Here is a 12,470-nt window from a genome sequence, read left to right as displayed (position 1 = left end):
TTGATGTTCATTTACATTATTGTAGTATTTATTGCAATTAAACATTTGTTTTCTATACAAGTTAACATCAATAAAAAAAAAAATGGTTTGATAATTCTACATAGGCCTATTCAAAGAAAAATGGTTCTGCCATATACTGGCCAATATATATATACAGTGTTGGGAAGGTTAGCTTACTTTGGAAATATAATAGGTTACAGATTACAAGTTACCCTATTTAAAATGTAATGTGTAGTGTAACTTTTCAATTAATTTATTAAAGTAATGTAACTTATTACATTTGATTGCTTTTTGATTACTTTTTTAAATTTATAATATTTTCAACTGTTAATCATTTTGAAACATTTAAAGCAGGCAGGGTTAACATTACAATAGTGCTCAACACTGATTACTGTCACTTTCAAAATCCTTCATCACTTGAATTAAGATTATAATAAATAAGGGATAATGTGCATCTTTATTTTGCGATAACAACTGGCTGGATATACATTATCCCACTTATTATATGGCTGCTTGCCACAAAAGTAAATAATTAGACATGAAACACTGATCTGAGTAGAAATATTTGAACGCAAAGCTTCCATGAAGAAAGCAGTTGCTAGCAAGCAGCAACTTCAAACTAGACGGACATTTAAGGGATACGGTGCAGTCATACCACTTTTATTACACAACATTTCACCACATAAATAATTAAGTACTAGTAGTTTGTTAGTTATCTTATAATCCATTACAGTGTACGAAACAAAATGGCAGCAGCTGTTTGTATGAAACGAGAGAGTGAGTCCACGATACCAGGTAAACAGAATTAAGAAATTGTACACATACTATTGAATTGAGTTTTCATAACTTATTAGCTAACCAAACGCAAAGCTTCCACCAAGAAAAACTGTTCTTAGCAAGAATATAGCACTGACTTAAGTTACCCGGATGAGTCTGTGTTATTAGCTTTTACCGGTTGGTATAGAGGAATAACATACCTTGGAATGTCACGACTGACCAATCAGAATCAAGCATTCCACAGAGCCATGTAATCATTTAATTTAAAGCACAGACACCACAAAATAAGACTTAACACCTCTTATTTACTTTGAGATCATTCTGAAGTTAAATACAGATTTAAAATCATAACAAGAAATCGTTTATTAGCTATGATACTGGTTTTGAAATTAAATGTTTGCATGGTTATGTCAGGAAACACATTGGAAAAAAACATTAATCTTAAAAAAAAAAAAAGTAACTGTAATTTAATTACACATTTTTTCTCAGTAACTGTAACTAATTACAATTACATTTATTTTGTAATTAAATTACGTAATTCCGTTACATGTAACTAGTTACTCCCCAACACTGTATATATATTAGTGCTGTCAAACGATTAATCGTGATTAATCACATCCAAAATAAAAGTTTTTGTTTACATAATATATCTGTGTGTGCTGTGTATATTTATTATGTATATATAAATACAAACTTGTGCATATATATTTAAGAAAAATATGTTATGTTTATATATTAAATATAATTATATATAATATAAAATATAAGAATATAAATATATAAATGTATATGCATGTAAATATTTCCAAAATATATACTGTATGTGTGTGTATTTATATATACATAATTGTCACGAATCCTGTCCCTGCACTTCCATTCACCCTCCACCAGAGGTCACTCGCTCACCACATTGACTCACACCATACATAACACTGGACTTCATTTCCCATCATTCATTGCACTAATTGCACACACAGCTGTAGGCACTAATCACACTTACACCTGATCACACGCACACCTGATCCCACGCACACACTAATCACACACTCTATTTAAACCCTGGACTTTGGTTCCCTCTTTGCCGAGTATTGTATGCGTTTACTGCTCCCCTAGCCGTAGCAACACTACAGAGCCCCTGTTAGTTTGGATTGTGTTTTCCCCGTGTTTGTTCTACCCGTGTTCCCTGGATTAACCCTTGCCTTGCCGTCTGGACACTGTTTGCCCCCATTGGATTCTTGCCCGTGTTCCCTGGATTATCTCTCTGCCTTGCCCACTGGATACTGTTTGCCGATCGTCGACCTTCGCTTGCCCTAGGATTACTCTTTGTCTTGTCCCTGCCATACCTGTTTGCCATTGCTAGACCCTGCCTGTATTTGACCATGCCTATCAATAAAAGCTTGCACTTATCCGAATGTCTCACGTCTCGTCAGCTTTGTTACAGAATACTCGGCCACACCAGGATCCAGCAGCTTTTCTAACGGACCCTTGTCAGGTATGGACCCATTCAATCAGTTGCTTGACCTGCGTCAGGGGAGATTATCCATTGAGGAGTACGTCACTCAGTTTTGTGTGCTTTCTGACAAAGTACCATTTGATGAAATTGTTCTAAAAGACATTTTTCGTTTTGGACTAAGTGAACCCATAAAGTCATGGTTACCTGAAGGAAAATGTAATGTTAGTTTAAGGGATTTTATGGACTATGCTTTGCGGTGTGCTGGCTCTTTGTTTACTGTGGGTGTCATGGAAGAGGAACGCGACGCTGCGTCTGTGACTGAAATGGCAGATGTACCAGCGTGCGCTCACGAAATGGCGGCGACAGTTGAGCCCATTCACAAAATGGCGGCCACAACAACACCCCGTCATGTCATTGCTGCCAGTAAAGAGCTAAGTCAAGTCAACGTTCATCTTCATGAATCAAGTCAAATCACAGTTGATGTTAAAGAGCCAAGTCAAGTCACAGCTGATCTTCACGTCTCAGCTGATCTCCTAAAGTCAAGTCACGTCCCAGCTGCTCGTCCAGAGTCACCGCGTCACGTCCCAGCTGCTCGTCCAGAGTCACCGCGTCACGTCCCAGCTGCTCGTCCAGAGTCACCGCGTCACGTCCCAGCTGCTCGTCCAGAGTCACAGCGTCACGTCACAGCTGCTCGTCCAGAGTCACCGCAGCACGTCCCAGCTGCTCGTCCAGAGTCACCGCAGCACGTCCCAGCTGCTCGTCCAGAGTCACAGCGTCACGTCACAGCTGCTCGTCCAGAGTCACAGCAGCACGTCACTATGTCACGAATCCTGTCCCTGCACTTCCATTCACCCTCCACTAGAGGTCACTCGCTCACCACATTGACTCACACCATACATAACACTGGACTTCATTTCCCATCATTCATTGCACTAATTGCACACACAGCTGTAGGCACTAATCACACGCACACCTGATCCCACGCACACACTAATCACACACTCTATTTAAACCCTGGACTTTGGTTCCTCTTTGCCGAGTATTGTATGCGTTTACTGCTCCCCTAGCCGTAGCAACACTACAGAGCCCCTGTTAGTTTGGATTGTGTTTTCCCCGTGTTTGTTCTACCCGTGTTCCCTGGATTAACCCTTGCCTTGCCGTCTGGACACTGTTTGCCCCCCATTGGATTCTAGCCCGTGTTCCCTGGATTATCTCTCTGCCTTGCCCACTGGATACTGTTTGCCGATCGTCGACCTTCGCTTGCCCTAGGATTACTCTTTGTCTTGTCCCTGCCATACCTGTTTGCCATTGCTCGACCCTGCCTGTATTTATGACCATGCCTATCAATAAAAGCTTGCACTTGGCTCCGAATGTCTCACGTCTCGTCAGCCTCGTTACAATAATACATATGCACAGTATATATATATATATATATATTATGTAAACAAAAACTTTTTTTCTGGATGCGATTAATTGCAATTAATCATTTGACAGCACTAATATATAAACAGTATATATATATAATGGGGTCCATCTTTTGGAAAATGAGACAGCTCCTTTTCCTTTTATTTTAATTTTTTGTTTTGTTTTATTCCATTTTTAAAAATGACTCTTAATTATATAATATTATTGTCACAGACAGAGACATGAACCAAGAGTGAGGGATCAACAGTGATGTTTATTAACAGAAAGTGGAATCAGGATGATAACGTGAGATGGATGGATGAGTGAGAGTTTGTGTGGGGATGAGCTTGGTTTGCCGATAACAGATGAGTTTCCGATAGAGAACCAGGGAGCTTTGTAATCCGCTGCGGGGAATCGTTGGAGAGACTGGGGAGAAACACTGCGCCGCAACTGGAGAGTAAACACACAGGTTAGAATTGAGGAGAGTCAGGTTACTGTTCCGTATGTGAACCGTAGACCGGACTATGAATGTCAGAGAGTGTGGGTGCTTTATGGGAGTGCTGATGAGGGTGCGCAGGTGCAGGTGATTAGAAGTCAGGTGACTGTGATCTGGTGATTGCAGTTGATGACGGTGACTGTGACTCTCTGACACTACCCCCCCCCCCCTCCAGGGGCGGCTCCTGACGCCCTTACACGGCGACAGGGGCGACCTCGGCCTCTGGGTGTGGGACGATCGGGATGATTGTGGTGGAATTCCTGCAGTAGCATGGGGTCAAGGATGTCGTCCCGGGCCACCCTGGATCGTTCCTCCGGTCCATAGCCTTCCCAGTCCACTAAATACTCCAGTCGGCCTCCACGTCGCCGTGAATCTATAATTTCGTGGACCTGGTAGATGGAAGGTTGCTCTTGGATCTCTGGAGGAGGAGGCTCGTCCGGCTCGTGTTGATCTGGGCTGAGAGAGGAACAAGGCTTTAGTAGTGAGACGTGGAAAGTGGGGTGAATTCGATATCTGGGGGGTAGTTGGAGCTGGTATGTGACCTCGTTGATCTGCCTCTGGATCTTGAACGGACCGATGTAGCGGGGACTCAGCTTCTTACAGGGCAGTCGGAAAGGTGGAAAGCCATACCCGATCCCCTGGGTGGTAAATGGGATTGGGAGCAGGCGGGCGTCTGCAAAGGCCTTATGTCTCTGCACTGCCCGTTGCAGGTGGATGTGCGCTGAGTCCCACACTCTCTCGCTCACCCGGAACCAGTGGTCTACAGCTGGAACCTCTGATGGCTCTCCCGTCCACGGGAAGAGTGGTGGTTGGTAGCCGAGTATGCACTGGAATGGTGTTAGGCCGGTGGTGTTTTGCCGGAGGGAATTTTGTGCATACTCGGCCCGGAGGTACCGTCGGAGTTCCTGGATTTTCCTCTCAGTCTGGCCGTTTGTCTGGGGATGATAACCTGAAGACAGATTTACTGTAACTCCTAGTAGGCGGAAGAATGCTTTCCATACGTGGGAGATGAATTGAGGTCCACGGTCTGAAGTCCAATGTCTTCGGGTATCCCGTAGTTCCGGAAGATGATGTGGAACAGGTGTTCAGCTGTTTCCATTGTAGTGGGCAAGCCGGGGAGAGGAATAAGCTTGCATCCCTTGGAGAAACGGTCAACCACCACAAGGATACAGGTGTTTCCATCGGAGTCAGGCAGATCGGATACAAAATCAATTCCCATATGGGACCATGGTCTACGTGGAACGGGGAGAGGAACGAGCTTGCCCACAGGTAGTTGTCGGGGAGTAGAAGACATGGCACAGACTGAGCAACTGCGGACGTACTTGGTGATATCACGGGACATACTGGGCCACCAGTACCGAGCTTGGAGGAGCGAGAGGGTCCGCTGTCTGCCTGGGTGTCCAGAGCCCGGTACAGAGTGCACTGAGCCCAGAAGGGATTGCCGCAGGGAAGAAGGGACGAATGTTTTCCCTTCTGGGCCTCCCAGCGGAGCAGGTTCGGTGAGGGTGGTGACTCTGATGTCTTCATCGATGTCCCAGATGATGGGGTTAACTATTAGGGCTGGAGGGAGAACAGGTTCCGGATCTGAGGGAGAGTCTGGTGAGTGGAGACGGGAGAGGGCATCTGCCTTATTATTACGATTTCCGGGACGGTAGGTGATGGTGAAATGGAACCGAGTGAAGAATAGGGCCCAACGGGCTTGCCTGGGATTGAGTCGTCTGGCTTCACGGAGATATTGAAGGTTTTTGTGGTCTGTAATGACAGTGAAGGGATGGTTGGCTCCCTCCAGCCAATGTTGCCACTCCTCTAGGGCTAACTTAATGGCCAGTAGCTCCCTATTTCCGATGTCATAGTTCTTCTCCGCTGGGGTCAGTTTCTTCGAATAGTAGGCGCAAGGCTGGAGGCTGGGAGGCTCACCATATTGCTGGGACAGCACGGCCCCAACTCCGGTGGTGGAGGCATCCACTTCCACTACGAATGGTAGGTCAGGGTTGGGATGGCGGAGGATGGGGGCCGTGCTGAATGCGGTCTTGAGGTTTTTAAAGGCTTCGTGGGCGTTGGAGTCAAAGGACAGGGACTTGGGCTTTCCTCGGAGCAGGGTGGTGAGTGGTGCAGTGAGTAGACTGAAGTTCTTTATGAAACGGCGATAGAAGTTGGCAAATCCCAAGAATCTTTGGAGTTCCTTAACTGTTTGAGGAATGGGCCAGTTGGAGACTGCTGTTACCTTCCCCTGGTCCATCTGGATTCCCTCCTTACCGATGATGTAGCTGAGGAACTGTACCGTGGGGCGATGGAACTCACATTTTTCTAACTTGAGGTAGAGATGGTGTTGTCGGAGCTTACGAAGGACCTGCGCAACGTGGTGGCGATGGTCGGCCAGGTTCCGGGAGTATATCAGGATGTCATCGATGTAGACTATTACGAAGTGATTTAGAAACTCCCATAACACCTCGTTCATGAATCCCTGGAACACAGAAGGGGCGTTGGCAAGGCCATATGGCATCACTAAATATTCGTAGTGACCGGAGGGAGTAATAAAGGCTGTCTTCCATTTATCACCTTCCCTGATCCGAACGAGGTTGTAGGCGCTGCGCAGGTCCAGCTTCGTGAAAATGCGGGCCCCATGGAGTTCCTCGAGAGCGCCTGGGACCAGGGGAAGTGGATAGGGGAGCTTGACTGTCTGGGAGTTCAGAGCACAGTAATCTATACATGGCCGCAAGCCCCCGTCCTTCTTACCCACGAAGAAGAAGCTGGATGCCGCTGGAGAACTGGATGGCCGGATATACCCCTGTTTAAGAGCCTCCTCGATGTACTCCTCCATAGCCTTGCGCTCCGGGATGGACAGTGGGTATACTCTACCCTTGGGGAGTTTATACCCAGGCAGTAGATCTATGGCACAGTCCCATGGCCGATGTGGTGGTAACTGCGTGGCTGCCTGCTTGCTGAATCGTGGGATCGTGGGAACCTCGCCAGTGTCTGGACTTTCAATCCGCGTGGAGGCGACTCGAAGCTCGGAGGACTTGAGAGGAGGTCGTGGAATTTCCTTGAGACAATGTTGATGGCACCATTCGCTCCAGCGAATTAGCTCACTTGAATCCCATCTGATTACCGGAGAATGGAGTATGAGCCAGGGGCGTCCCAGGATGATATCCACGGTGGAGCCTTCCAGTACCAGAAACTTGATCTCCTCCTCATGGAGAATTCCGATCTTGATCTTCATCAGAGGAGCTTCATACTTCACGTGCCCACGTCCTAGCGGCTTTCCATTGATCGTTTCAACTCGGAGCTCCTGGGTACGTCGTTGGAGGGACAAGCATAGACGCTCTGCGAAGTCTTGGGAGATGAAGTTACCCGAGGAGCCCGAGTCGACCAGGGCAGAGGCTGGAACGGATTAAGTAGGGGTGAGTAGTTGTACCGTGATCACAGAAAGCTTGGAGATTAGGGGATATATATGAAGTGTACTCACCGCAGGACGTGGGGGCTTGATGGGGCAGGCCTTGATGAAGTGATCGGCTGAAGCACAATAGAGACACAGGCCTGATGTTAAACGGCGTCCTCGTTCTCGACTGGAGAGACGGGCTGTGTCTACTAGCATGGGCTCTGGTACTGGATGGCGTGCTGGCGGGTGAGACTGGCTGGTGCGCAGCTTCGGGGTTATCGCAGGCGGAGAGGCGTTGGGAGATTCGGTTGGCTCGTTGCATAAAACCTTCTAGTCCCAATGAATCGTCGTATATCGCCATCTGCCTGCGAATAGTAGGTTCCAACCCTTGACGGTAAGCGATGATGAGTGCCGTCTCGTTCCATCCACTAGAGGCCGCCAGAGTGCAGAACTGTAGTGTGTACTCCTGAGTAGAGGAAGTGCCCTGACGCAGGCGCAGAAGTTGATCCGACATCGAGAGCGCTCCGGTAGATGATCCAAACACCTCCTTGAAATGACGAGTAAATGCTTCATAGGAATTAATTATGGCAGTATTGGCGTCCCATATGGCTTTAGCCCAATTTAATGCTCGACCGGAGAGAAGGGAAATTAAGAAAGCTACCTTGGAGCGCTCAGTGGGAAACTTTTGTGGTTGCATTTCTAGGTAGAGCGCCATCTGAAGTAAGAAGCCGCCACACACAGTCGAATCACCCGCATAGGCAGCTGGCAGTGCCATGGGACTGGCAGAGGCAGATTGAGGCGATGGCGGTGGTAGAAGTGAGGCCCGCAGAGTGTTGACCAGTTCCTCCAGGATCTCCGAGGGTGATGAGGGCCAGGGATCCATGCTTAGAAGTCAGGTGACTGTGATCTGGTGATTGCAGTTGATGACGGTGACTGTGACTCTCTGACAATTATATAATATAATTATATTGTATTATTATTTGTGTTTTATTATTATTTTTAAGCAACAGAACACACAAGTTGTATGTTATCACAAATAATTGAATAATTCTACATGAGTAATTTAAGTAATCAGAATAGTTTGCTATTTCTCTGCTATTTCTGTTGGACGGTTCCAGGTAAATTTATTTGCACATTGTATTTTTTTTAACCCTTGCAGAACATACACAGGGAATCTTGGCTAAACATTATGCATTAAGCACAGAGATGCATGTGATGTCTTGTGTTTCTGACTGAACACTGCATTTATAGAATAACTGATTAAAGTGTACAGCTTATAGAATGACCTTCATTTACATTTACATTTAGTCATTTAGCAGATGCTTAAAAGCGACTTACAAATGAGGACAATGGATGCAATCAAAATCAACAAAAGAGCAATACTATGCAAGTGCTATAACAAGTCTCAGTTAGCTTAACGCAGTACACGTAGCAAGGTTTTGTTTTTTTAGTTATATAATAAATAAAAAGAAAACAGAATAGAAAAAGAATAGAGCAAGCTAGTGTTAGAGGCATTTTTTGCTTTTGTTAATTGTATGATAATTAAAAAGAAAACAAATAAGTGAAAGTGATGTGACATATGTCACTAATAAGTGACGTGTCAGCACATAGAGACTCCTTCACCTAGATATCACACTATAGAGACTGTGTCTGTTCCTGTACTAGAAAATACAGAAAACATCCAAACCAAAGCAATAGTAACAATTTAATTGATGCTCAACAAAAAAAACAAAACAGATATAATACAGATAAACACATGATAAAGCTTGGCTTATTGAATATTAGATCCCTTTCTAAAAAAGCACTTTTTGTAAATGATATGTTCACTGACGATAAACTAAATGTGCTTTGTTTGACAGAAACCTGGCTAAAACCAGATGATTACATTACTTTAAACAAGTCTACACCCCAAGATTACTGTTACAAACATGAACCGCGTCCAAAAGGTAAAGGGGGAGGTGTTGCTACAATTTATAGCAATATTTTCAGTATTTCTCAGAGGTCGTGTTTCAAGTATAATTTGTTCGAAGTAATGGTGCTTCATATGACGTTATACAAAGAAACAAGTGTTAATGATAAATCCCCTGTGATGTTTGTACTGGCTACTGTATACAGGCCACCATACAGTCTTTATTAAAGAATTTGCAGATTTTCTATCGGAGTTAGTGCTGGCTGCAGATAAAGTCCTAATTGTTGGTGATTTTAATATCCATGTTGATAATGAAAAAGATTTGTTGGGATCAGCATTTATAGATATTCTAAAATCTATTGGTGTTAAACAACACGTGTCAGGACCTAGCCATTGTCGAAATAGCGATGATATCTCAGATCATTATCTAGTCTCCTGTATATTCCATATAGCGAAAACTGTAAAGCCAACTCCTTGTTACAAATATGGTGGAACCATCACTTCTACCACAAAAGACTGCTTTATAAATAATCTTCCTGACTTATCTCAGTTCCTCAGCATATCCAATAGCTCAGAACAACTTGATGATGTAACTGAAACTATGGACTCTCTCTTCTCTAGTACTTTAGATACGGTTGCTCCTTTATGCTTAAGGAAGATTAAGGATAAGAGTCCAACACCGTGGTATAATGAGCACACTTGCGCCCTAAAGAGAGCAGCCCGGAAAATGGAGTGCAGCTGGAGGAAAACAAAACTAGAGGTATTTCGTATAGCTTGGCGGGAAAGTACCCTATCCTACAGAAAAGCATTAAAAGCTGCTAGATCTGATTACTTTTCGTCTCTTCTAGAAGGAAACAAACATAACCCCCGGTATTTATTCAATACAGTGAATTTATTCAATACAGCACAGCAGTAATGACTTTATGAACTACTTTACTTCCAAGATCGATACTATCAAAGATAACCATGATACCCGTCAGCTACAGTATCATATCAGATAATGCACTACAGATCCCCTGAGGAACAATTCCAGTCATTCTCTACTGTAGGAGAGGAAGAATTGTATAAACTTGTTAAATCATCTAAACCAACAACATGTATGTTAGACCCGATTCCATCTAAACTACTAAAAGAGCTGCTTCCAGAAGTCATGGATCCTCTTTTGGCTATTATGAATTCATCATTGTCATTAGGATATGTCCCTAAAACCTTCAAATTGGCTGTTATTAAGCCTCTCATTAAAAAAACACAACTTGACCCCAAAGATCTAGTTAATTACAGACCGATCTCAAATCTCCCTTTTCTGTCAAAGATACTAGAAAAGGTAATATCCTCACAATTATATTCCTTCTTGGTATCTGTGAGGAAAAATGGTATCTGTGAGGAATTCCAGTCAGGATTTAGACCGTATCATAGTACTGAGACTACTCTCATTAGAGTTACAAATGACCTGCTCTTATCATCTGATCGTGGTTGTATCTCTTTATTAGTTCTACTGGATCTTAGTGCTGCATTCGACACTATCGACCACAACATTCTTTTGAATAGACTAGAAAACTTTGTTGGCATTAGTGGAAGTGCCTTAGCATGGTTCAAATCTTACTTATCTGACCGCCATCAGTTCGTAGCAGTGAATGAAGAGGTATCATATCGATCACAAGTGCAGTATGGAGTACCTCAAGGCTCAGTACTAGGGCCGTTACTTTTCACGCTCTATATGTTACCCTTGGGAGATATTATCAGGAGACATGGTGTTAGCTTTCACTGTTATGCTGATGATACTCAGCTCTATATTTCTTCGCGGCCCGGTGAAACACACCAAATTGAGAAACTAACGGAATGCATAGTCGGTTTAAAAAAACCTGGATGACGAGTAATTTCTTACTGCTAAATTCTGAGAAAACAGAGGTGTTAATTATCGGACCTAAAAACCCCACATGTAATAACCTAGAACACTATCTAACACTTGACGGCTGCTCTATCAATTCTTCTTCATGAGTTAGGAACCTAGGTGTGCTGTTTGATAGCAATCTTTCATTTGAAAGCCATGTTTCTAGCATCTGTAAAACTGTGTTTTTTCATCTCAAAAGCATATCTAAATTGAGACCTATGCTCTCAACGTCAAATGCAGAAATACTAATTCATGCGTTTATGACCTCAAGGTTAGACTATTGTAATGCTTTATTGGGTGGTTGTTCTGCACACTTGATCAACAAACTACAGTTGGTCCAAAATGCAGCAGCTAGAGTCCTTACTAGAACCAGGAAGTGTGACCATATTAGCCCGGTTCTGTCAACACTGCACTGGCTCCCTATCAAACATCGGATAGATTTTAAAATCTTGTTAATTACTTATAAAGCCCTGAATGGCTTAGCTCCTCAGTACTTGAGCGAGCTCTTATCACATTATAGTCCTCCACGTCCACTGCGTTCTCAAAACTCTGGCCGTTTGATAATACCTAGAATATCAAAATCGACTGCGGGCGGCAGATCCTTTTCCTATTTAGCACCCAAACTCTGGAACAATCTACCTAACACTGTTCGGGAGGCAGACACACTCTGTCAGTTTAAATCTAGATTAAAGACACATCTCTTTATCCTGGCGTACACATAACACATTAATACGCTTCTATTATTCAAATCCGTTAAAGGATTGTTAGGCTGCATTAATTATATCAACCGGAACCCGGAACACTCCCCATAACACACAATGTACTCGTTACATTGTAAGAAGAATGGCATCTACGCTAATATTTGTCTGTTTCTTTCTTATTCTGTTTCTCAGTCCATATCCGATCAGATGGTGGATCAGCACCAAGAGATGATGTCTACAGCCCTGATCGTCAGCGGAGACCAGGACACCTAGATGAGCCCGAGACATAAATTAAAATTATAATAAACAAACAAATATATATTATAAAAATAGACCGAGAAACAATAAATGCATTAAACTATACATTACAATTATAGCAAATGAATAAATCATATAAATGAAAAACTTAAAATAATGAATAAAACACAAACATAACAAATACATTAAATTATAAATTAAA

This window comes from Onychostoma macrolepis, chromosome 10, assembly GCF_012432095.1.
Source record: "Onychostoma macrolepis isolate SWU-2019 chromosome 10, ASM1243209v1, whole genome shotgun sequence".
Classification (NCBI taxonomy): Eukaryota; Metazoa; Chordata; class Actinopteri; order Cypriniformes; family Cyprinidae; genus Onychostoma; species Onychostoma macrolepis.
Note: the sequence above shows the minus strand (reverse complement) of the source record.